This window comes from Oncorhynchus mykiss, chromosome 21 (assembly GCF_057628025.1).
Source record: "Oncorhynchus mykiss isolate SJ-2025 chromosome 21, ASM5762802v1, whole genome shotgun sequence".
NCBI lineage: Eukaryota > Metazoa > Chordata > Actinopteri > Salmoniformes > Salmonidae > Oncorhynchus > Oncorhynchus mykiss.
In genome coordinates, this window is record NC_143042.1 from 58,683,772 (window position 1) to 58,701,416 (window position 17,645).

General features: G+C 45.5%; 1 long non-coding RNA gene across 2 annotated transcripts; it reads right to left on the bottom strand.

The window, feature by feature from the left end:
• Window positions 1-1,570: 1,570 nt before the first annotated feature.
• LOC149973534 (uncharacterized) lies at window positions 1,571-16,910 on the bottom strand. 2 transcript variants are annotated; one of them, XR_016490411.1, is made up of 3 exons: window positions 16,662-16,910; window positions 5,683-5,926; window positions 1,571-2,218 (listed from the first exon to the last, which is right to left on the bottom strand). It is a non-coding gene; the product is annotated as an uncharacterized LOC149973534 (long non-coding RNA). The 2 variants fall into 2 exon arrangements; XR_016490410.1 differs by lacking the exon at window positions 16,662-16,910 and having other exon boundaries at window positions 5,683-6,376.
• Window positions 16,911-17,645: the final 735 nt, after the last annotated feature.

Genomic DNA, 17,645 nt, shown 5'->3' on the forward strand with positions numbered 1-17,645 from the left:
TACCTGTCCCCCTAGTCTACCTGTCCCCCTAGGCTACCTGCCCCCCTAGTCTACCTGCCCTCCTAGTCTACCTGTCCCCCTAGTCTACCTGTCCCCCTAGGCTACCTCACACCTAGTCTACCTGTCCCCCTAGTCTACCTGCCCCCCTAGTCTACCTGTCCCCTTAGTCTACCTGTCCCCCTAGTCTACCTGTCCCCCTAGTCTACCTGTCCCCCTAGTCTACCTGTCCCCCTAGGCTACCTCACACCTAGTCTACCTGTCCCCCTAGTCTACCTGCCCCCCTAGTCTACCTGTCCCCTTAGTCTACCTGTCCCCCTAGTCTACCTGTCCCCTTAGTCTACCTGTCCCCCTAGTCTACCTGTCCCCCTAGGCTACCTCACACCTAGTCTACCTGTCCCCTTAGTCTACCTGTCCCCCTAGTCTACCTGTCCCCCTAGTCTACCTGTCCCCCTAGTCTACCTGTCCCCCTAGGCTACCTCACACCTAGTCTACCTGTCCCCCTAGTCTACCTGCCCCCCTAGTCTACCTGTCCCCTTAGTCTACCTGTCCCCTTAGTCTACCTGTCCCCTTAGTCTACCTGTCCCCCTAGTCTACCTGTCCCCCTAGGCTACCTCACACCTAGTCTACCTGTCCCCTTAGTCTACCTGTCCCCCTAGTCTACCTGTCCCCCTAGTCTACCTGTCCCCCTAGTCTACCTGTCCCCCTAGGCTACCTCACACCTAGTCTACCTGTCCCCCTAGGCTACCTCACACCTAGTCTACCTGCCCCCCCAGTCTACCTGTCCCCCTAGTCTACCTGTCCCCCTAGTCTACCTGCCCCCCTAGTCTACCTGTCCCCCTAGTCTACCTGTCCCCCTAGTCTACCTGTCCCCCTAGGCTACCTGCCCCCCTAGTCTACCTGCCCTCCTAGTCTACCTGTCCCCCTAGGCTACCTGTCCCCCTAGTCTACCTGTCCCCCTAGTCTACCTGTCCCCCTAGTCTACCTGTCCCCCTAGGCTACCTGTCCCCCTAGTCTACCTGTCCCCCTAGGCTACCTGTCCCCCTAGTCTACCTGTCCCCCTAGTCTACCTGTCCCCCTAGGCTACCTCAGTTTAGGCAACAGGGATCTTGATGAAGGAGGGGATTGAATGTGTCTGTTGTAACCAAGAAGCTTGATCTAGACATCTAACCCCTTAGCTAGCACGTTAGCAAACCAAATGCATAGCCGGAGCCCTGAGCTGCATATCATATTTTTGACACATCTTAGATGTCTTATATGAAGTTATACTTAACGTAAGGAGTGGTGTGGCCTGCACCCCCAGTATTGAAATCTTACCGTCGGTGTTTTAATATATACTTTACAAAATTCTAACTTACAAAGTTTTTCCTTCAGTATTTGTTTTTTCATGTATGAATACCATGGCTCACTGTTCGTTGATGGCATTTCCTGCCCAAGTTTGCCCACTTTTACAATGACCTAATCCATAAAATAATTTGCAACATCAAATAGTTGTGATGAATAAGCCATCTGATTAGATGAAAGATGGAGTTGAATTTGTCTTTATATCAGCGATCTTGGCCTCATAATACAGTTTCTTCTTCTTTTTGTTGAGTTTAGTCACGTCATTAAATGTGCAGACAGACTAAATTAGCCTTTTGTCCCATCTCTTTCAACCATGGTTTTCCTCATCGACCCATGGAGCCTTAACAGTTCTAACAGTCAGTTTCTTAACAGGTGCATGTTTATCAATAATTGGAAGAACAATTTCATCAAGTGCAGCGTCTGGATGCTACTTATTAATCACATCAGACCAACAAATATCATTAGATTGATTAGACATAATTTAAGATCATATCAATTCACTCTTAGCTCTGTACATTCTCCCTCTCTCACACACAGTCCCTCTCGCTCACCGTCCGTCAGCGGTCATCCTGATCAGAGCGACCTCGGCAGGTGTTCCTACGAAGGTTCCGGTGGCCAATCAAGGCCTTGAAGAAATATTCATTTTATAAGAAATATTTAAATTACACATATAGTTGCCTCAGCCATTAAATTAAAACAATACACACATAAAAAAATATTGAAAGGATTTAAAAACAAAGTCTACAGACTCATAACCCATGCCTTCACGAGGAAGTTGGGCGGAGTCTCGTCCTGTTTCGTCATCTTCTCAAACAGCACTGTGTAGATGCCTAACCGGGTGGTGGTGTAGAGCTGGCGGAGCAGACCTGCTGACAGACTGGAAACAGTTCAAAAGTACTATTACTCAGATTGTAATTTACTCTAGTAAAATTAGCCTTCTTAAGAAACTAGTCAAGTAAGAATAAAAAAGTAAATTGATCAAAAAACTACTTAAGCGCTATACTGAACCCCCCAAAAATAAACGCAACATGCTACAATTTCAAAGGTTTTACTGAGTTACAGTTCTTTGAAGGAAATCAGTCCATTTAAATAAATTCATTAGGCCCTAATATATGGATTTCACATGACTGGGCAGGGTCGCAGCAATCGGTGGGCCTGGAGGGCATAGGCCCACCCACTTGGGAGCCAGGCCCAGCCAATCCTCAGCACAAGGTGCACCTGTGTAATAATCATGCTGTTTAATCAGCTTCTTGATATTCCAGACTGGTCAGGTGGATGGATTATCTTGGCAAAGGAGAAACCCTCGCTAACAGGGATGTTAACAAATTTGTGCATTTAATGAGAGAAATTATATTTTTGTGCGTATGGAATATTCCTGGGATCTTTTCTTTCAGCTCATGAAAAATGGGACCAAAAACTTTACATGTTGCATTTATCTTTTTTCATTATAGTTACAAATAAATTGTTTGTGCAACGTCTGGATGCTCCTTATTAATTATTATAGTTGGGTAAATTGTGACAGCAAACAAAAAGGAAAAACAAAAACAGCTTAGTGCCGTTGATATGACATGATTTAAAAATGTTAAGTCTGCCAGCCACCATCTTGTACGTCAGCACAGGTAGTCTCCAATGAAGACTGACATCAACAAAGTCCGTAGGCTGTAAAGGTCCAATTTACGGTCATTCAAAGTTAACTTAATATCTATTCATGTGCACAATTTCATAAAAAGGTATATGGTATGGGACATTGGAAGAATTGTACAATTTCAATAGCATTATAATGAAAATGTATTTCACAATATAATTTCAAGTACGTGATGGTGAATGCAAAGATTTACACCAAGTGTGAGAACAAACAGGTTCGTTAAACAAAAATCAATTCCGACATTTCACCATCAATCATGTTACTAGTATTCAAAATCACATTTCACCATCAATCATGTTACTAGTATTCAAAATCACATTTCACCATGGAATTAAATTGACATCAAAAGTATTTTTGTTGCTGCATTTTAGCGAACCCTTTCCCTTTCCCTAACCTTAACCTGCTATGTTAATTATCCTGACCTTAACCTGCTCCTCTTAACCTGCTATGTTAATTATCCTGACCTTAACCTGCTCCTCTTAACCTGCTATGTTAATTATCCTGACCTTAACCTGCTCCTCTTAACCTGCTATGTTAATTATCCTGACCTTAACCTACTCCTCTTAACCTGCTATGTTAATTCTCCTGACCTTAACCTGCTCCTCTTAACCTGCTATGTTAATTATCCTGACCTTAACCTGCTCCTCTTAACCTGCTATGTTAATTATCCTGACCTTAACCTACTCCTCTTAACCTGCTATGTTAATTCTCCTGACCTTAACCTGCTCCTCTTAACCTGCTACGTTAATTCTCCTAACCTTAACCTGCTCCTCTTAACCTGCTATGTTAATTATCCTGACCTGCTACGAAAAATACATTTTTGACAAAAGATTTGTCCCTTCTAGACAAAATCTGGAATGATCCTCCATCTCTTCCGAACCTCTCCTGTATTTTATTTTATTTTCTTGGCTGGCCCATTTTCCCACCCTCGGTTTTGCCGCTAAAAGATGGAAATATTATTATATATTTTTTATTTTTAATATATGACACAAAATGTTTAATGATATCAATCAAATTTAAATCAATAAAATGTAATCACGCCCCATACCCGGGCGTGAACCAGGGACCCTCTGCACACATCAACAACAGTCACCCTCGAAGCATCGTTACGCATCGCTCCACAAAAGCCCCGCGGCAGAGCAGAGCAAGGGGAACTACTACTTCAAGGTCTCAGAGCAAGTGACGTCACCGATTGAAACGCTATTTAGCGCACACTGCTAACTAAGCTAGCCGTTTCACATCCGTTACAGTTACTATGTTACCAGACCCGGTCTGCTAGGTGGTTGCTATGTTACCATACCCGGTCTGCTCTGTGTTTGCTATGTTACCATACCCGGTCCACTAGGTGGTTGCTATGGTACCAGACCCGGTCCTCTAGGTGGTTGATATCTTACCATACCCGGTCCGCTAGGTGGTTGATATCTTACCATACCCGGTCCGCTAGGTGGTTGATATGTTACCAGACCCGGTCTGCTAGGTGGTTGATATGTTACCAGACCCGGTCTGCTAAGTGGTTGATATGTTACCAGACCCGGTCTGCTAGGTGGTTGATATGTTACCATACCCGGTCTGCTAGTTGGTTGATATGTTACCAGACCCGGTCTGCTAGGTGGTTGATATGTTACCATACCCGGTCTGCTAGGTGGTTGATATGTTACCATACCCGGTCTGCTAGGTGGTTGATATGTTACCATACCCGGTCTGTTAGGTGGTTGCTATGTAACCATACCCGGTCTGCTAGGTGGTTGCTATGTTACCAGACCCGGTCTGCTAGGTGGTTGCTATGTAACCATACCCGGTCTGCTAGGTGGTTGCTATGGTACCATACCCGGTCTGCTAGGTGGTTGCTATGTAACCATACCCGGTCTGCTAGGTGGTTGCTATGTAACCAGACCCGGTCTGCTAGGTGGTTGCTATGTTACCAGACCCGGTCTGCTAGGTGGTTGCTATGTAACCATACCCGGTCTGCTAGGTGGTTGCTATGGTACCATACCCGGTCTGCTAGGTGGTTGCTATGGTACTATACCCGGTCTGCTAGGTGGTTCATATGTTACCATACCCGGTCTGCTAGCTGGTTGCTATGTTACCATACCCGGTCTGCTAGGTGGTTGCTATGTTACCATACCCGGTCTGCTAGGTGGTTGATATGTTACCTTACCCGGTCTGCTAGGTGGTTGATATGTTACCATACCCGGTCCGCTAGGTGGTTGATATGTTACCATACCCGGTCTGCTAGGTGGTTGATATGTTACCATACCCGGTCTGCTAGGTGGTTGATATGTTACCATACCCGGTCTGCTAGGTGGTTGATATGGTACCATACCCGGTCTGCTAGGTGGTTGATATGTTACCATACCCGGTCTGCTAGGTGGTTGATATGGTACCATACCCGGTCTGCTAGGTGGTTGATATGGTACCATACCCGGTCTGCTAGGTGGTTGCTACATAAAGTCCTCCAGGACATTCACAGTATTAGGCAAGACTGCATTCTCTTCCTGGGCACCAGAGGCATAGAATAATCTACAATCCATGCTTCATCTAGATATGTTAGTGGCACTGAATGAATTTAAAATATTGATGGGAGAATCTTACAGAGAGTAAATGCTTTTTTTTATGTTGTTCAAACATTCATAGATGACCTGCAGGGTCAGATAATAATAATCACAGTGGTTGTCGAGGGTGCAACAGGTCAGCACCTCAGGAGTAAATGTCAGTTGGCTTTTCAAAGCCGATCTTTCAGAGGTAGAGACAGCAGGTGCGGTAGATAGAGAGTTGAAAACAGAAGGTCTGGGACAAGTAGCACGTCCGGTGAACAAGTCAGGGTTCCATAGCCGCAGGCAGAACAGTTGAAACTGGAGCAGCAGCACAGCCAGGTGGACTGGGGACAGCAAGAAGTCATCAGGCCAGGTAGTCCTGAGGCATGGTCCTAGGGCTCAGGTCCTCCGAGGGAAGAGAGAGGAGAAAGAGAAAGATAAAAAAAAATACAGAGAATTAGAGGGAGCATACTTAAATTCACACATGACACTGGATAAGACAGGAGAAGTACTCCAGATATAACAGACTGACCCTAGCCCCCCGACACATAAACTACTGCAGCATAAATACTGGAGGCTGAGACAGGAGGGGTCAGGAGATACACTGACTACGACAGAGGTGCATATAGGCCTTGTCAGACAGGCAGACATGGGAGGATGCTGCGGTGGAATGACCAGTTGATCTACTGTAGCTAAAGTTAGCTAGCTTAGCCAGTTTATCTAGTGGCAATCAAATGTGATAGCTAGTTAGCTATTGCCACACACATCTGATTAATCTGTTCAAACTTCAAGCCTCAGAGCAGTGGGCAGCTGGGAGGAGGTGCTCTTATTCTCCATGGACTTTACAGTGTCCCAGCTGGGAGGAGGTGCTCTTATTCTCCATGGACTACAGTGTCCCAGAACTTTTCTGAGTTAGTACTACAGGATGCAAATTTCTGTTTGAAAAAGCTTGCCTTAGCTTTTCTAACTGCCTGTGTATATTTGTTCCTAACTTCACTGAAAAGTTGCATATCACGGGGGCTATTCGATGCTAATGCAGAACGCCACAGGATGTTTTTGTGCTGGTCAAGGGCAGACAGGTCTGGCGTGAACCAAGGACTATATCTATTCCTAGTTCTACATTTTTTGAGAGGGGCATGCTTATTTAAGATGGTGAGGAAGGTACTTTTAAAGAATAGCCAGGCATCCTCTACTGACGGGATGAGGTCAATGTCATTCCAGGATACCCCGGCCAGGTCGATTAGAAAGGCCTGCTCGCAGAAGTGTTTCAGGGAGCGTTTGACAGTGATGAGGGGTGGTCGTTTGGTCGCAGACCCATTACAGATGCAGGCAATGAGGCAGTGATCGCTGGGATCTTGATTGAAAACAGCAGAGGTGTATTTGGAGGGCGAAATAGTTAGGATGACATCTATGAGGGTGCCCGTGTTTACTGATTTGGGGTTGTACCTGGTAGGTTCATTGATAATTTGTGTGAGATTGAGGGCATCACGCTTAGTTTGTAGGATGGCCGGGGTGTTAAGCATGTCCCAGTTTAGGTCACGAGCTCAGAAGATAGATGGGGGGGCAATCAGTTCACATATGGTATCGAGGGCACAGCTGGGGGCATAAGGAGGTCTATAGCAAGCGGCAACAGTGAGAGACTTGTTTCTGGAAAGGTGAATTTTTAGAAGTAGAAGCTCAAATTGTTTGGGTACAGACTTAGATAGCCTGCAGAGTTCTGTATTACTATATCTGCAGTAGATTGCAACGCCGCCCCCTTTGGCAGTTCTATCTTGGCGGAAAACGTTATAGTTAGCAATGGAGATTTCAGGGTTTTTGGTGGTTTTCCTAAGCCAGGATTCAGACACGGCTAAGACATCTGGGACGGCAGGGGGTCCCAGAGGAGAAACACTGCTCTAACTGTAGACCAGATGTATCAAATATATGTACCAGCTGGATATGTTATGTATCAAAATGGTGTGTGAGGGAGAAAAACCCACCACAAACAAGTCCCGCATGAAACCTTTAATCCCCTGGTCAGAACACACATCCTGACTGATGCCAGCCAGGTAACTAATTTAGCAGCTTTAAAACTTTGTCATGGGGTGCAAAGAACATTTTGCAGCTTTAAATCAAATTTTTTGCAATTCTATAAAATGTTGCCATGTCTAATGTGTATTCGTGTGATATGTGAGTGGCAAAAGAAATACAACAATATCTTTTCCCTTTTTATGCACTTCTCTCTACGCCTATTCTCACCCGAAACTATCTTTTGGTATTTGTGTCATGAGTCCATTGTTGATATAGTCCTAAAATGTTTTGCATGTCAGCAATCAAGTTTAAGACTTATAACTTTCAAAATACAGAAAAAACAGCCAGTATGATGCATTTAGCATCAAAACACACAGTAGCATCATATGAGGCTAAACACACAGTAGCATCATATGAGGCTAAACACACAGTAGCATCATATGAGGCTAAACACACAGTAGCATCATATGAGGCTAAACATACAGTAGCATCATTTGAGGCTAAATGCTTCATCCTGCCTGTATTTCTGTATTTTGACTACATCAACAATGGACTACTGAAACAAATGTGTTAAGAGTCACAGCCTCTCAACTAACCAATTAGCACGTGTGTTAGAGTGACAGCCTCTCAACTCACTCAGCAGACCACCATTAACCAATCAGCACGTGTGTTTGGAGGATTGGGGTGCCATAGTAATGTACCTGTCTAAAAGGTGAGCTTCCTTCATGACCTCACATTCCCTCACACCTGGGGGTCACAGGTCACAGAGAGGTAGCTGGACTGTACTATAGTGTTTATTGTCTTTTACATAGAAGTGGAGGCTTTCTCCTTCAGTAATCCTCCTGGAGAGATAATAAAATAGCATAAACAGTAGGCAAAACGCATCATACCGGCTGTATTGCTTTATTTTTTAAGTAAAGCGTGTGCTCCAAAATCATTGGGACAGTGACTCATTTTTTGTTGTTTTGGCTCTGTACTCCAGTACATTGGATTTGAAATGATACCCTCAAATTGTATTTTCTAGCATGAGAACGAAGACAAACATCATCTAGCTAGCATGAGAACGAAGGCAAACATCATCTAGCTAGCATGAGAACGAAGACAAACATCATCTAGCTAGCATGAGAACGAAGACAAACATCATCTAGCTAGCATGAGAACGAAGACAAACATCATCTAGCTAGCATGAGAACGAAGACAAACATCATCAGTGTGGATAAATGTAACATTTCCCATCCCTGCCTGCATTGAGGTACGTTTTCTGACCCACATCTCGCGCTGGCTCCATGGTGTCTTAAGGAGAATGTTCACCTGCACAGTAACAATTCTAGATTAAACTGATTATGGCAGTAGGCAGATTTTGAAAGTCATGTAAACACCTTACCTTAAAATCAGCATCAGGTCAAAATCTAAGTAAGCATATGACGATTAAAACACCTTGTTTTCTGAGCAATCTTTCACATGATTAGGACAACAAGGCACTGCATGGTCAATATGTATTATAGGCTCTGCATGGTCAACAATATGTTGTAAAGGCTCTGCATGGTCAATATGTATTATAGGCTCTGCATGGTCAACAATATGTTGTAAAGGCTCTGCATGGTCAACAATATGTTGTAAAGGCTCTGCATGGTCAACAATATGTTGTAAAGGCTCTGCATGGTCAATATGTATTATAGGCTCTGCATGGTCAACAATATGTTGTAAAGGCTCTGCATGGTCAATATGTCTTATAGGCTCTGCATGGTCAACAATATGTTGTAAAGGCTCTGCATGGTCAATATGTCTTATAGGCTCTGCATGGTCAACAATATGTTGTAAAGGATCTGCATGGTCAATATGTATTATAGGCTCTGCATGGTCAACAATATGTTGTAAAGGCTCTGCATGGTCAACAATATGTTGTAAAGGCTCTGCATGGTCAACAATATGTTGTAAAGGCTCTGCATGGTCAACAATATGTATTATAGGCTCTGCATGGTCAACAATATGTTGTAAAGGCTCTGCATGGTCAACAATATGTTGTAAAGGCTCTGCATGGTCAACAATATGTTGTAAAGGCTCTGCATGGTCAATATGTATTATAGGCTCTGCATGGTCAACAATATGTTGTAAAGGCTCTGCATGGTCAATATGTATTATAGGCTCTGCATGGTCAACAATATGTTGTAAAGGCTCTGCATGGTCAACAATATGTTGTAAAGGCTCTGCATGGTCAACAATATGTTGTAAAGGCTCTGCATGGTCAATATGTATTATAGGCTCTGCATGGTCAACAATATGTTGTAAAGGATCTGCATGGTCAACAATATGTTGTAAAGGCTCTGCATGGTCAACAATATGTTGTAAAGGCTCTGCATGGTCAATATGTATTATAGGCTCTGCATGGTCAACAATATGTTGTAAAGGCTCTGCATGGTCAATATGTATTATAGGCTCTGCATGGTCAACAATATGTATTATAGGCTCTGCATGGTCAACAATATGTTGTAAAGGCTCTGCATGGTCAACAATATGTATTATAGGCTCTGCATGGTCAACAATATGTTGTAAAGGCTCTGCATGGTCAACAATATGTATTATAGGCTCTGCATGGTCAACAATATGTTGTAAAGGCTCTGCATGGTCAACAATATGTATTATAGGCTCTGCATGGTCAACAATATGTATTATAGGCTCTGCATGGTCAACAATATGTTGTAAAGGCTCTGCATGGTCAACAATATGTTGTAAAGGCTCTGCATGGTCAACAATATGTTGTAAAGGCTCTGCATGGTCAACAATATGTATTATAGGCTCTGCATGGTCAACAATATGTTGTAAAGGCTCTGCATGGTCAACAATATGTTGTAAAGGCTCTGCATGGTCAACAATATGTTGTAAAGGCTCTGCATGGTCAACCCGTCCTCGGACCCATTTACTGATCATACTTTGCGGAGCAGAGCAGTTGTGAAGGAAGTGAGTTTGTGTTTACACAGGACTTCTCGCCCCCACCTACCATCAACCAATCATGTCAATGCAGAGCTCTTCAGAGCCCTCCACAAATTACCACATTTGGGAGGCGCACGGCGATGCGGTACGGAGCTCGATTTGGCCTCTGCAATTGCATCACACCCTCTATACAGAGCATCACAGCCTCCATAAGGGTCTTTAAACCAGTCTGTAATGGCAGGCCTAGTCAGGGTAATGTTCAACCTCTCCTTGTCCCAGTCTGCAGGCCTAGTCAGGGTAATGTTCAACCTCTCCTTGTCCCACTCTGTAATGGCAGGCCTAGTCAGGGTAATGTTCATCCTCTCCTTGTCCCAGCCTGTAATGGCAGGCCTAGTCAGGGTAATGTTCAACCTCTCCTTGTCCCAGCCTATAATCCCCTCATCTTCTAGGTTCACCACAATCATTCCTGTTCCCAAGAACTCACAATGACTACCAGCCTGTAGCACTCACTTCTGTAATCATGAAGTGCTTTGAGAGGCTGGTTATGGCTCACATGAACACCATAGACCCACTCCGCTGGACATACCGGCCTAACAGATTCATAGATGAAACCATCTCAATTGCTCTCCACAAGATAGGCATTCCTATGTCAGAATGCTGGTCATTGACTATAGCTCAGCGTTCAACACCATTAGTCCATCCAAGCTCGTCACCAAGATTAGAACTCTGGGTCTGAACACCTCCCTCTGCAACTGGATCCTGGACTTCCTGACGGGCCGACCCCAGGTGGTAAGGGTAAGCAACATCATCTCTACCACGCTGACCCTTAACACAGGGGCCCCGCAGGGGCGTGTGCTTAGTCCCCTCCTGTACTCCCTGTTCACCCATGACTGTGTGGCAACGCACAAACACCATCATCAAGTTTGCTGACGACCCGACAGTGGTAAGCCTGATCACCGGCGACGATGAGTCAGCCGACAGAGAGGAGGTCAGAGACTTAGTAGTGTGGTGACAGGACAGCAACCTCTCCCTCAACGTCAGCAAGACCAGGGAGCTGATTGTGGACTACGTGGAGCACGACCCCATCCACATCGACAGGGCTGCAGTGGAGCAGGTAGACAGATTCAAGTTCCTCTGTGTCCAAATCACTACAGACTTAAAATGGTCCAAACACACACGCACAGTCATGAAGAAGGCGTGACAATGCCTCTTCCCCCTCAGGAGGTTGAACAAGTTTGACATGAGCCCTCAAATCCTGAAAAGGTTCTACAGCTGTAACGTTGAGAGCATTATTGACTGCCTGCATCCCTGCTTGGTAACAACACCGCCGTGGATCGCATTGAGCTACAGAGGGTGGTGCAGACAACACAGTACATCACTGGGGCCGAGCTCCCTCCATGAAGACATTCATATCAGGCGGTGCGAGAAGAAGGCGTGGAAAATCGTCAAAGACCCGAGCAACAGACAATATTCTCTGCTGTCGCACGGCAAGAGGTACCGGTGCATCGAGTCTGACACCAACAGGCTCTTGAACAGCTTCTACCCCCAAGCAATACGACTGGGCACTGACACTGACTGGGCCCTACACACTGACAGGGCCCTACACACTGACAGGGCCCTACACACTGACAGGGCCCTACACACAGACAGGACCCTACACTGGACCCTACACACTGACTGGGCCCTACACACTGACAGGACCCTACACACTGACAGGACCCTACACACTGACAGGACCCTACACACTGACAGGGCCCTCCACACTGACAGGACCCTACACTGGGCCCTACACTGGGCCCTACACACTGACTGGGCCCTACACATTGACTGGGCCCTACACACTGACAGGGCCCTCCACACTGACAGGACCCTACACACTGACAGGACCCTACACACTGACAGGACCCTACACACTGACTGGGCCCTACACACTGACTGGGCCCTACACACTGACAGGACCCTACACACTGACAGGACCCTACACATTGACTGGGCCCTACACACTGACAGGGCCCTCCACACTGACAGGACCCTACACACTGACAGGGCCCTCCACACTGACAGGACCCTACACACTGACAGGGCCCTCCACACTGACAGGACCCTACACTGGGCCCTACACACTGACTGGGCCCTACACACTGACAGGGCCCTACACACTGACAGGACTCTACACACTGACACTGACAGGACTCTACACACTGACTGTCACTTCAACACAGACTCTCACTCCTTCATCTGTTCACTAACACATAATATGCACATACATTTATACTGACTCTATACACCCACAAGCTGCTGCTACTCTGTTTATCATATATCCTGATACCTAGTCCCCTTCCCCCTATACATATCTACCTCCATCACTCCAGTATCCCTGTATATTGTTAATATGGTACTGACCCTGTATATATATACATATATTCACCTTCCCCCTACACATACAGTGGGGCAAAAAAGTATTTAGTCAGCCACCAATTGTGCAAGTTCTCCCACTTAAAAAGATGAGAGGCCTGTAATTTTCATCATAGGTACACTTCAACTATGACAGACAAAATGAGAAAAAAAATGCAGAAAATCACATTGTAGGATTTTTAATTATTTTTTTTGCAAATTATGGTGGAAAATAAGTATTTGGTCACCTACAAACAAGCAAGATTTCTGGCTCTCACAGACCTGTAACTTCTTCTTTAAGAGGCTCCTCTGTCCTCCACTCGTTACCTGTATTAATGGCACCTGTTTGAACTTGTTATCAGTATAAAAGAAACCTGTCCACAACCTCAAACAGTCACACTCCAAACTCCACTATGGCCAAGACCAAAGAGCTGTCAACGGACACCAGAAACAAAATTGTAGACCTGCACCAGGCTGGGAAGACTGAATCTGCAATAGGTAAGCAGCTTGGTTTGAAGAAATCAACTGTGGGAGCAATTATTAGGAAATGGAAGACATACAAGACCACTGATAATCTCCCTCGATCTGGGGCTGCACGCAAGATCTCACCCCATGGGGTCAAAATGATCACAAGAACGGTGAGCAAAAATCCCAGAACCACACGGGGGGGACCTAGAGAATGACCTGCAGAGAGCTGGGACCAAAGTAACAAAGCCTACCATCAGCAAGGGCATTGAAGATGAAACGTGGCTGGGTCTTTCAGCATGACAATGATCCCAAACACACCGCCCGGGCAACGAAGGAGTGGCTTCGTAAGAAGCATTTCAAGGTCCTGGAGTGGCCTAGCCAGTCTCCAGATCTTAACCCCATAGAAAATCTTTGGAGGGAGTTGAATGTCCGTGTTGCCCAGCAACAGCCCCAAAACATCACTGCTCTAGAGGAGATCTGCATGGAGGAATGGGCCAAAATACCAGCGACAGTGTGTGAAAACCTTGTCTAACGTTTTCTGTAAGTCTTCACCTCTGTCATTGCCAACAAAGGGTATATAACAAAGTATTGAGAAACTTTTGTTATTGACCAAATACGTATTTTCCACCATAATTTGCAAATAAATTCATTAAAAATCCTACAATGTGATTTTATGGATTTTTTCCCCTCATTTTCTCTGTCATAGTTGAAGTGGACCTACGAAAATTACAGGCCTCTCATCTTTTTAAGTGGGAGAACTTGCACAATTGGTGGCTGACTAAATACTTTTTCGCCCCACTGTATCTACCTCCATCACTCCAGTATCCCTGTACATTGTTAATATGGTACTGACCCTGTATATAGTCTCCTTCCCCCTATACACATCTACCTACATCACTCCAGTATCCCTGTACATTGTTAATATGGTACTGACCCTGTATATAGTCTCCTTATCCCTATACATATCTACCTCCATCACTCCAGTATCCCTGTCCCCTTCCACCTATACATATCTACCTCCATCACTCCAGTATCCCTGTCCCCTTCCACCTATACATATCTACCTCCATAACTCCAATATCCCTGTCCCCTTCCCCCTATACATATCTACCTCCATCACTCCAGTATCCCTGTCTCCTTACCCCTATACATATCTACCTCCATCACTCCAATATCCCTGTCCCCTTCCCCCTATACATATCTACCTCCATCACTCCAGTATCCACATCCCAGGTGATATTCATTTACAACATTTCCACCCTTGGGTCATCAGGCATCCCTATCCCAGGTGATATTACAACGTATCCACCCTTGGGTCATCAGGCATCCCTATCCCAGGTGATATTCATTTACAACATTTCCACCCTTGGGTCATCAGGCATCCCTATCCCAGGTGATATTACAACATTTCCACCCTTGGGTCATCAGGCATCCCTATCCCAGGTGATATTACAACGTATCCACCCTTGGGTCATCAGGCATCCCTATCCCAGGTGATATTACAACATTTCCACCCTTGGGTCATCAGGCATCCCTATCCCAGGTGATATTACAATGTTTCCCCCCTTGGGTCATCAGGCATCCCTATCCCAGGTGATATTACAACATTTCCACCCTTGGGTCATCAGGCATCCTTATTCCAGGTGGGGGTGGAAGGTCCTATATACAGGGGCAGTGCTCAGTGACATCACCTTTTGAAACAGGAGGTAAACAAATGTATAACATGGTAAATCTGATGTTTGATAATCTATGGATATCAGTCTGAAAGAAGGGGGCGGCAGGTAGCCATAGTGGTTAGAGTGGAGGGGCGGCAGGTAGCCATAGTGGTTAGAGTGGAGGGGCGGCAGGTAGCCATAGTGGTTAGAGTGGAGGGGCGGCAGGTAGCCATAGTGGTTAGAGTGGAGGGGCGGCAGGTAGCCATAGTGGTTAGAGTGGAGGGGCGGCAGGTAGCCATAGTGGTTAGAGTGGAGGGGCGGCAGGTAGCCATAGTGGTTAGAGTGGAGGGGCGGCAGGTAGCCATAGTGGTTAGAGTGGAGGGGCGGCAGGTAGCCATAGTGGTTAGAGTGGAGGGGCGGCAGGTAGCCATAGTGGTTAGAGTGGAGGGGCGGCAGGTAGCCATAGTGGTTAGAGTGGAGGGGCGGCAGGTAGCCATAGTGGTTAGAGTGGAGGGGCGGCAGGTAGCCATAGTGGTTAGAGTGGAGGGGCGGCAGGTAGCCATAGTGGTTAGAGTGGAGGGGCGGCAGGTAGCCATAGTGGTTAGAGTGGTGGGGCGGCAGGTAGCCATAGTGGTTAGAGTGGAGGGGCGGCAGGTAGCCATAGTGGTTAGAGTGGAGGGGCGGCAGGTAGCCATAGTGGTTAGAGTGGAGGGGCGGCAGGTAGCCATAGTGGTTAGAGTGGAGGGGCGGCAGGTAGCCATAGTGGTTAGAGTGGAGGGGCGGCAGGTAGCCATAGTGGTTAGAGTGGAGGGGCGGCAGGTAGCCATAGTGGTTAGAGTGGAGGGGCGGCAGGTAGCCATAGTGGTTAGAGTGGAGGGGCGGCAGGTAGCCTAGTGGTTAGAGTGTAGGGGCGGCAGGTAGCCATAGTGGTTAGAGTGTTGGGCCAGTAACCAAAAGGTTGCTGGATTGAATCCCCAAGCTGACAAGGTAAACATCTGTCATTCTGCCCCTGAACAAGGCAGTGTTCCTAGGCCGTCATTGTAAATAAGAATTAGTTCTTAACTGACTTGCCTAGTTGAATAAAAGTCGCTGAAAAAAAGAGCAATATTCTACAGGCCAGAATGTTGAATACAATGCTATTTAAAAGTACTTTACCGGTTGTCCGTGCTGTTGGTCCTTGTTCCGGTAGATACATGGCTTGTAATTCCAGTGAGTATTTTCAATCATGTGATGCACAATTTGAAAACAATTGCCGAACGTAACCGAATGTTGTCACTAAAGGTCGGATTGATAAAGCTTCCCTGTCGATATTTTGTATCAGATTACCTCCGACATAGGGACCAAATTGGCGGACAACAGGTAAAGTATACTGAAATAAAGTTTATTAAACATTCAGACTTGCATTGGGACTGTTTGGGAAGCCTACATGTTAGAGGCAGGTGTGTATTTCCTATGGGAATCGATTATTAGGCAAATCGTTCTTCTTGCAAAGCATGTACACGTTTAAATCAAACTATTATATTAATCTGACTAGCCACAATAATCGTATTGTTGTGTGCATGTAACTGTACTCAATGTAACCATATTGCCTTCCGACCCAAGTGCAGCTTAGTTTAAAGTATCTTCAGGCAATTGTGTGCACGTGATCGTTGAGTGAGGCTTGTAGTAACCCCGGGTACCTACCCCGCCAAGCCTCCGAAGAGGAACTTGATAGCCTTTGGAGAGGTCATCGGTTTGGAAGATTCAGCCATTTTGTTTCTGTCGGTTACCAGTAACAGCACTGGTTCTGGCCTCACGCGGAGCTACAGCTGCTGGTCGGTACTTTACCTCCGGCTGCGGAGCAAGGTGACACACGGGGGTGCGCACGCACGGAGACAGAGGAAGTGGGTGGTCTAATAAGGAACGTCGAGGGGTCTGCAGGGATTGATCACATCTGCAGGGATTGACAGGATCACAAAAGTTTAACATTCACCTTCTGCTACCATTTCTGTCAAGGAGTAAAGCAAACAATTTGATACATACGTTCGATAAATACAATGTACGCACCACACAGAACGCACTGCTTCTGCAATGCAATGCTGCAAGGCAGCAGCGTTACATTGGAAATGAATGTAGTTATAGTGTTCAAAACGCAAAACAATCTCGGTGTTATCGAGGCATAAGCTTCGTAGTTGAAAATATACTTTCATTTATTAAGGTATATTAGATCTGTCTCAACAATTGTATTGTCTTATTCAAGTTGTTTCGAGAATGAATAATGTAACAGTAGACTACAAAACAGGTTAGAGGAGAGTTGTGTATCTTTACATCACTAGAATATCTTTGGTAAATATTTTCCCTATGACTAACGTACATTTTTGTGAATTTTGAAAAATGTATGTAATAATAAAAAACACATAAATCGCAAAGGCTTCATAATTCATAAAGGTCATGTTAATTGACTGATATTATCATAGAACAAAATGTATACGATCTAAGCCTGTGTTTATTTTCTATTTTATTTAATTAACCTTTATTTAACTAGGCAAGCCAGTTAAGAACACATTCTTATTTACAATGACGGCCTACCCCAGACGTCGCTGGGCCAATTGTGCACTGCCCTATGGGACTCCCAATCACGTGTGTCAGGTGTCTCTGGATTCGAACCAGGGACTGTAGTGACGCCTC